Source organism: Budorcas taxicolor, chromosome 3, assembly GCF_023091745.1.
Source record: "Budorcas taxicolor isolate Tak-1 chromosome 3, Takin1.1, whole genome shotgun sequence".
Classification (NCBI taxonomy): domain Eukaryota; kingdom Metazoa; phylum Chordata; class Mammalia; order Artiodactyla; family Bovidae; genus Budorcas; species Budorcas taxicolor.
This window is the reverse complement of record NC_068912.1, coordinates 100,748,496-100,756,161: the sequence shown is the minus strand read 5'-3', so window position 1 is coordinate 100,756,161 and position 7,666 is coordinate 100,748,496. Positions and strand designations below refer to the sequence as shown.

At 42.9% G+C, this 7,666-nt stretch overlaps 1 pseudogene; it reads left to right on the top strand.

Moving 5' to 3' along the window:
- Positions 1-5,379: 5,379 nt before the first annotated feature.
- On the top strand, positions 5,380-5,933 carry LOC128044736 (60S ribosomal protein L17-like; annotated as a pseudogene).
- The last annotated feature ends 1,733 nt before the right edge of the window (positions 5,934-7,666 follow it).

Genomic DNA, 7,666 nt, shown 5'->3' with positions numbered 1-7,666 from the left:
GAGTCCAGAATGGCTGTGGCTAAAAGACAAGGAAGGGAAAAGCCCGCGAAAATAGAATAAAGGAAGGTTGAGGACTGGAATGAGGACCTCAGGTGGAACAAACAGCACTCCAGGCTAGCCCAGTTTACACAGGGCAGGCCCAGGGGGAGGAAAAAACATAACACATAGTACTGTGTTCCCCTTTCTGCCCACAGCCCCCACTACCTTATCTCCTTTGGAGCTTATAGCAGAATAAAAAATAGGGAAGTGCTGTGTCATTCTGATTGAGCATCTCAAAATTTTTTCGCATTTATCATCCTACCGCACAACAGTAGTGATTTTTTTTTCCTTTTTTTCCCTCTCTGCCTGAGATGAACAGTTATTTGGTCATTACTCATGTCCTTCTTTTTTTCTTTTTAATTGGTCATAGCCATCCATTACTGTGCTCAATCAAATTTTATTGTTTTTTTAATATCTATAATATTTTCCTTTATTTATTTATTTTTAGTTGTGCTGGGTCTTCGGCACTGTATCTGCTTTCTTTACTTGCTCTGGGGAAGGGGGTTGCTATGCTTTGTTGTGGTGAATGGGGTTTTTATTGAGTTGGTTTCTCATGTTGCAAGCACAGACTCTAGGCATGCAGAGTTCAGTAGTTACTGGCCCAATGGGCTCAGTTGCGTTTTAGCATGTGTGATCTTCCTAGACCAGGGAAGATCCGTAATTGAATCCATGTCGCCTGCATTGGCAGGCAGACTCTTATTCACTGCACCACCAAAGAAGGCCCTCATTTACTTCTTGAGGGTTCAGGGGAAAAAAGACATTCAGAGTTTAGTGTTTTTGTGTAATCAGTCACTCAGTCCTGTCCCACTCTTTTGCGACCCCATGGACTGTAGCCCACCAGGCTCTTCTGTCCATTCTTTTGTCCAAGGGAATTTCTCAAGCAAGAATACTAGAGTGGGTTGCCATTTCCTTTTCCAGGGGATCTTCCTGATTCAGGGATCAAACTTGCAAATCCTGCATTAGCCTCAGAGCTTAATAGTGGATGGTTATTGCTGTTAAACCAACAACACACAGTCCTACTTCACCCAGAAGAAAATTGCCATTTATTGTATCTACCATATGTCAGGCCCTGGGCTTGGGCACTTGAGTTTGTCTTATTTAAGAACCAAGAATTATCCTGGCCCAGGGAAATATTAATATCCAGTTCTTGTGGGAATATAAAAAAAGAAATAGGACAGTTCTAACAAGAGAAGAAATCTATTGAATGCATGTGTAGAGTCTCTTTCCACAGAGAACTGTAAACATTTTGGAAATGGGGGCAGGGGAACTTTATCCTTTTACGGGACCTCTGTCCTCCCTGTTCACCAGTAGTTCTGGGAAGGATTTTATGTTTTATTTATATTTGTAGTACCAGAGCCCATCATGCTAACTGGCCTAGGAGATGTGCTTAATTAATTTTGGAAGGCACTACAGATTTTTGAGATGTGGAGTTGACTTACTTGAACTACATTTTAAGATGATGATTCTAGCACCTGTGTGATGGATAAACATAGTGACTAGGAGACAGGAGACCAACTGGGAGGCTACTGCAATAGTCCAGATAAGAGAAGTCTCACAGGGACTTCCCTACTGATCCAGTGGCTAAGAATCTGCCTTTCAATGCAGGGGGGCACAGGTTCGATCCCTGGTTGGGGAACTAGGATCCCACAGCAATTGTAACTAGTAATGAGGGGCAACACTGTGAGCAACTAAGTGCTTGAGCCACGTCAAAGATCCCAAGTGCTGCCTCTAAGACAGAATGCAGCCATATCTAACTAACTAACTAAATATTTTTAAAAAGAAAAAGAGAAGTCTCAGAACTGTAATGACATTGGCAGCAGGAAGGGAAGAAGAAGAGAAAGTATGTTTATACAGGCTTTTGGATTAATTGCATTTAGGGTGAGAGGAAAGAGGAGGTTCAGTCTGATTCCTTGGGTTTATAGGAACACGTAGGAGGAGACAATTTTAGGTTAAAAATAGCAATGAACATTTGTTGAGTACTACCTGTTTTATAGATGAGATGCCTGATGCCCAAAGAATTTAAGTAGATCATCTAAAGTCACAGCTGAGTGGTGCTGGAGCCAGACGCCATCCAGACCAGCAGAGCCACCATGTTGCATGTGAGGCAGATGTACCATCTACATAGACCATAATGTGGACGATGCCCCCTGGAGATGTGCCTTGCAGTGGTTTGGCCAGGCTGACTCTGGAGTCTACCTCATTACTGACTCCTCTCTTAAAGGAGACAATAATCAGTTTGGTTTGAGGCAAACAGCACTGAGATGCTCACAAGACATCCAGGTAGAGGTATCCAGAGTTGCCTTTTAGAGATGAACATTTAAAAATCAACAGCACAGAGGTTTAGTTACATATTTATTGTTTTTCTATTTATAGGAGGCCTATTCTCTACTAGGTAACAGACATGCAAAGATATTCAAAATACCATCTATTGAGGTGTTTTGAAGTACCACTAAAAAGTTAGCTAGGGCTTCCTCCCTGGTGGTTCAGTGGTTGAGAATCTGCCTGCCAATGCAGAGGACACAGGTTCCATCCCAGGTCTGGGAAGATCCTACATGCTGCAGGGCAACTAAGCCAACGCACCACAGTTACTGAGCCGCATGCTGCTGCTGCTGCTGCTAAGTCACTTCAGTCGTGTACAGCCTGTGAAATGAAACTACTGAAGTCTGCACACCCTAGAGCCCATGCTTTGCAACAAAAAAAGCCACCGCAATGAGAAGCCTGCACACCACAACTAGAAAGTATCCCCCACTTGCTGCAACTGGCAAAAGCCCTCAAGCTGCAACTGGAAAAAGCCCTTGTGCAGCAACAAAGACCCAGGACAACCAAAAATAAATAAATGAATAAAAATAACTTTTAAAAAAAGTTAGCTAAGGAGAAGGAGTTAGCTAAGATCCAACCAATCCATCCTAAAAGAAATCAGTCCTGATTATTCATTGGAAGGACTGATGCTGAAGCTAAAATTCCAATACTTTGGCCACCTGATGTGAAGAACTGACCCATTGGAAAAAACCCTGATGCTGGGAAAGATTGAAGGTGGGAGGAGAAGGGGACGACAGAGGATGAGATGGTTTGATGGCATCACCGACTCAATGGACATGAGTTTGAGCAAGCTCCGGGAGTTGGTAATGGACAGGGAGGCCTGGCGTGCTGCAGTCCATGGGGTCGCAAAGAATAGGACACGACTGAGCGACTGAACTGAACTGAACTGAACTGAAGGAGAAGAAAAATGTGGAATGAGTTCCAGGCAGAGAAAACAGCAAAAGAAGTGGAAAACAATATGTTTGGGGAAGCACAAAAAGTTGAATATTAGTAAAATGTAAATGCCAAAGTCTAGAATGTAGAGACTAAGAACACAGAGATTCTTTATGATGTACCCCATAAGCTAGGCTGAGGAGCTTGAATTTTATCCCAGGGGGCAAAATTGAATATGGAAGTATAGAAAGACAGTAAGAGTTTTGAATAGGAGTATAACCACATCAGGTTGTATTTTTATCATTCTGGCAGCTGCAGCAAAAATAGATTTAGGGGACCAAGAGATAAAGGATAAGAGAGACCAAGAAGGAAGCTATAGCCATGACTGGGGGAAAGAGGTCAAGAGCCTGAGGGAAGACAGTAGTGCCAAGCATGGAAAGATGGGGTCAGATGGCAGAGTTTGCAAGATCTGAGCATCAGGTACAAGAATTAAAAGAGAGGAGGGAGTCAAGGATGAGTCCCAGGGAAACTGGGTGAAGATGATGCAATTCGAAAGAGATAATGAGTCCACTTCAGGACATGCTGAATTTGAGATTCCAGGAGGAGATGGGCAGGGGGATGCTGGAAATGTAGAAACTTGAGTGTAAACCTGTGGAAAGGCAGGGACCCTGCCTATCCTGTTCGGCACATTATAACTCTAATACTTAGCAGCATGCTTCCAGGCACATGATAGGTACAGTAGATATTTGTTAAAGGAATTAATGCATTACATTTTCTGGCATAATTTGTGATATCAAGGATATCTGAAACTGTAGGAGAAAATGAAATCCCTAAGAAAGTGGAGAGAGGGGAGCCAAGACCAGAATCTCAAAGATTTTCTATGAGGCTAAGAGGAGGGACAAAAGCAGTTAAAGGAAGTTTAAAAAACATACCCCAAAGCAAACCAAAAAAATGCAGCATTTTGTGCTCAAAGGGTCATTCATGAAGATGGACTGTTTCTACCCAGAATAATTTCCTTTGATCTTCACCATCAGCATTGAAGTTTATTGTACCTGGCAAAGGATAACAAAAAAGCAAACAAACAAAAAAAGGGATGAGTTATAACAGGCCAGTCAGTATGTAGGTATATATGCCATCCTTGAGATTTACTGCTGAGTTTTCTCTAAAATCCTTTAAATTAAAAAAAAAAAAAAAATCTGTTACTAAGTTGCTGGTTGCTAAGGGCTTTAAGTGGGGCTTTATTAAAAAGAATTGCTTCAGGTCAGGGCAGCTGCTCAGTACTGCCCTTAACATTTTTCTCTGTCTAGTTCAAATAAGGATGACTCTCTGCTGGGCAAAGCACCGGTTCCCAGCACAGTTCTTTAAAAGATTTAGTTCTCTCCATCTATTAAAATAGTATTCTCAAACAAAAGTAACATTAGGTCCCTTATGAAAGGAAAAATATTCATGAGGACCCCCAATGTTGCTTTGATTTATTAAACTTAATTATTTAACTTTCATTAATTTTATTTCATTTTTAAAATTCAGAATTATATGTGTGTGTGTGCATGCTCAGTAGCTTCGGTTGTGTCCGACTCTTTGCAACCCTATGTACTGTGGCCCACCAGGCTCCTCTGTCCATGGAATTCTCCAGGCAAGAATACTGGAGTGGGTTGCCATGCCCTCCCCCAAGGGATCTTCCAGACCCAGGGATTGAACTTGGGTCTCCTGCATTACAGGTGATTCTTTACTGCTGAACCATAGGGGAAGCCCCATATATACGTATGCTGCTGCTGCTGCTAAGTCACTTCAGTCGTGTCCGACTCTGTGCAACCCCATAGACAGCAGCCCACAAGGCTCCCCCGTCCCTGGGATTCTCCAGGTAAGAACCCTGGAGTGGGTTACCATTTCCTTCTCCAATGCATGAAAGTGAAAAGTGAAAGTGAAGTCACTGAGTCCTGTCCGACTCTTTGCGACCCCATGGACTGCAGCCTACCAGGCTCCTCCATCCATGGGATTTTCCAGGCAAGAGTACTGGAGTGGATTGCCATTACCTTCTCCAGGGGATCTTCCCGACCCAGGGATTGAACCTGGGTCTCCTGCCTTGCAGGCAGACGCTTTAACCTCTGAGCCACCAGGGAATTAAGTGGCCTGAGATGACCCCTAAAAATGGTGCGCTATTCACTTGACCCAGAAAACCCCACAAAATCATGCAAATCAAGAGGTTCAAATCTTTGTGTTCACTTTAAAAACACTCGTGAAACTGCCCAGGCCATAAAGGGTGTGCATATCCGAAAAGCCACCAAGTATCTGGAGGATGTCACTTTAAAGAAGCAATGCGTGCCATTCCATTGTACAGTGGTGGAGTTGGTAGGTGTGCACAAGCCAAACAGTGGGGCTGGACGCAGGGTCAGTGGCTCAAAAAGAGTGCTGAATTTTTACTACACATGCTCAAAAATGCAGAGAGTAATGCTGAACCTAAGGGCTTAGATGTAGATTCTCTGGTCATTGAGCATATCCAAGTGAACAAAGCCCCCAAGATGCGGTGCAGGACTTACAGAGCTCACGGTCGGACCCACCCCTACATGAGCTCTCCCTGCCACATTGAGATGATCCTTACTGAAAAAGAACAGATTGTTCCTAAACCAGAAGAGGAGGTTACACAGAAGAAAAAGATATCCCAGAAGAAACTGAAGAAACAAAAACTTATGGCCCAGGAATAAGTGCCGCAAAAGATAAATGCAAATAAAAGTAAAAGTGTTGGTTGTCTTAAAAAAATAATAATAATAATTTCATGGCTGCAATCACCATCTGCAGTGATGTGTATATATATATATTTTGCCACATAGTGCAGCATTCAGAATCTTAGGTCCTTGACTGGGAATCAAACTTGTGTCCTCTGCCTTGGAAGCACAGAGTCTTAACCACAAGTCCTCCAGGGAAGTCCCTATATTCAGAATATTTAATATTTTGATAGGTTAAGCAATATTGAATATAATTTAAAATACTGTTTCATGAAAATGTTCTTCTTGTTTATCACTACTGTACTTGCTGCTGATGAATTATTGCCAGTTATAATATACAAAATGAGTTTATTTTAAGCAATACCCTTCATGAATATGGTCCTGATACTATTATAGTTCATCACCTCCTGGGTTCTGCATACTTTTACTGGCCAACACATGTGTTGGTGACTCAATTCTCCTATTACCTTTCTCTGTTCAACTAGCCATGAAACTGGTTCATAGTGTTTTTTGACATCGTCTGGCCCTCACTTAACTTAAAGCAGTAGTTACCTCACAGCACTAATTTGCTGTGGTGGACACAGTTAACCGACTCATCAACAGCAATTGCCCTCTTCTTCATATTAGCTAGATGCAACAGGTAAGGTAATTCAATATGAGTATAAAGCAGATGTGAAGAAGGCAATGGAAACCCACTCCAGTACTCTTGCCTGGAAAATCCCATGGACGGAGGAGCCTGGTAGGCTGCAGTCCATGGGGTCGCAAACAGTCGGACAGGACTGAGTGACTTCACTTTCACTTTTCACTTTCATGCATTGGAGAAGGAAATGGCAACCCACTCCAGTGTTCTTCCTGGAGAATCCCAGGGACGGGGGAGCCTCGTGGGCTGCTGTCTATGGGGTTGCACAGAGTTGGACACGACTAAAGCGACTTAGCAGCAGCAGCAGCAGCATAAAGCAGATGTCCCAGAGCAATGAGTATCTTAACCTTAGGACTTGCTAACCTAATAGCAACCTGTCATAAACTTATAAACCATTAAAGTTAAACCTGTAAACCATTAAAGTTAAACCTATAAACCATTAAGTTTAAACCTATAAACTATTAAAGTTAAATCCAACTCTGTGACCCCAGGGACTGCAGCATGCCAGGCCTCCCTGTCCATCACCAACTCCCAGAGTTTACTCAAACTCATGTCCATTGAGTCAGTAATGCCATCCAAGCACCTCATCCTCTGTCGTCCCCTTCTCCTCTGGCCTTCAATCTTTCCCAGCATCAGGCAGGGTCTTTTCATATGAGTCAGCTCTTCGCATCAGATGGCCAAAGTACTGGAGTTTCAGCTTCAACATCAGTCCTGCCAATGAACACTCAGGACTTATCTCCTGTAAGATGGACTGGTTGTATCTCCTTGCAGTCCAAGGGACTCTCAGGAGTCTTCTCCAACACCACACTTCAAAAGCATCAATTCTTCGGCGTTCAGCTTTTTTTATGGTCCAACTCTCACATCCATACATGACTACTGGAAAAACCATAGCATTGACTAGACTTTGTTAGCAAAGTAATGTCTCTGCTTTTTAATATGCTGTCTAGGTTGGTCATAACTTTCCTTCCAAGAAGTAAGCGTCTTTTAATTTCATGGCTGCAGTCACCATCTGCAGTGATTTTGGAGCCCCTGTCTCCACTGTTTCCCCATCGAGTCCCCCATGAAGTGATGG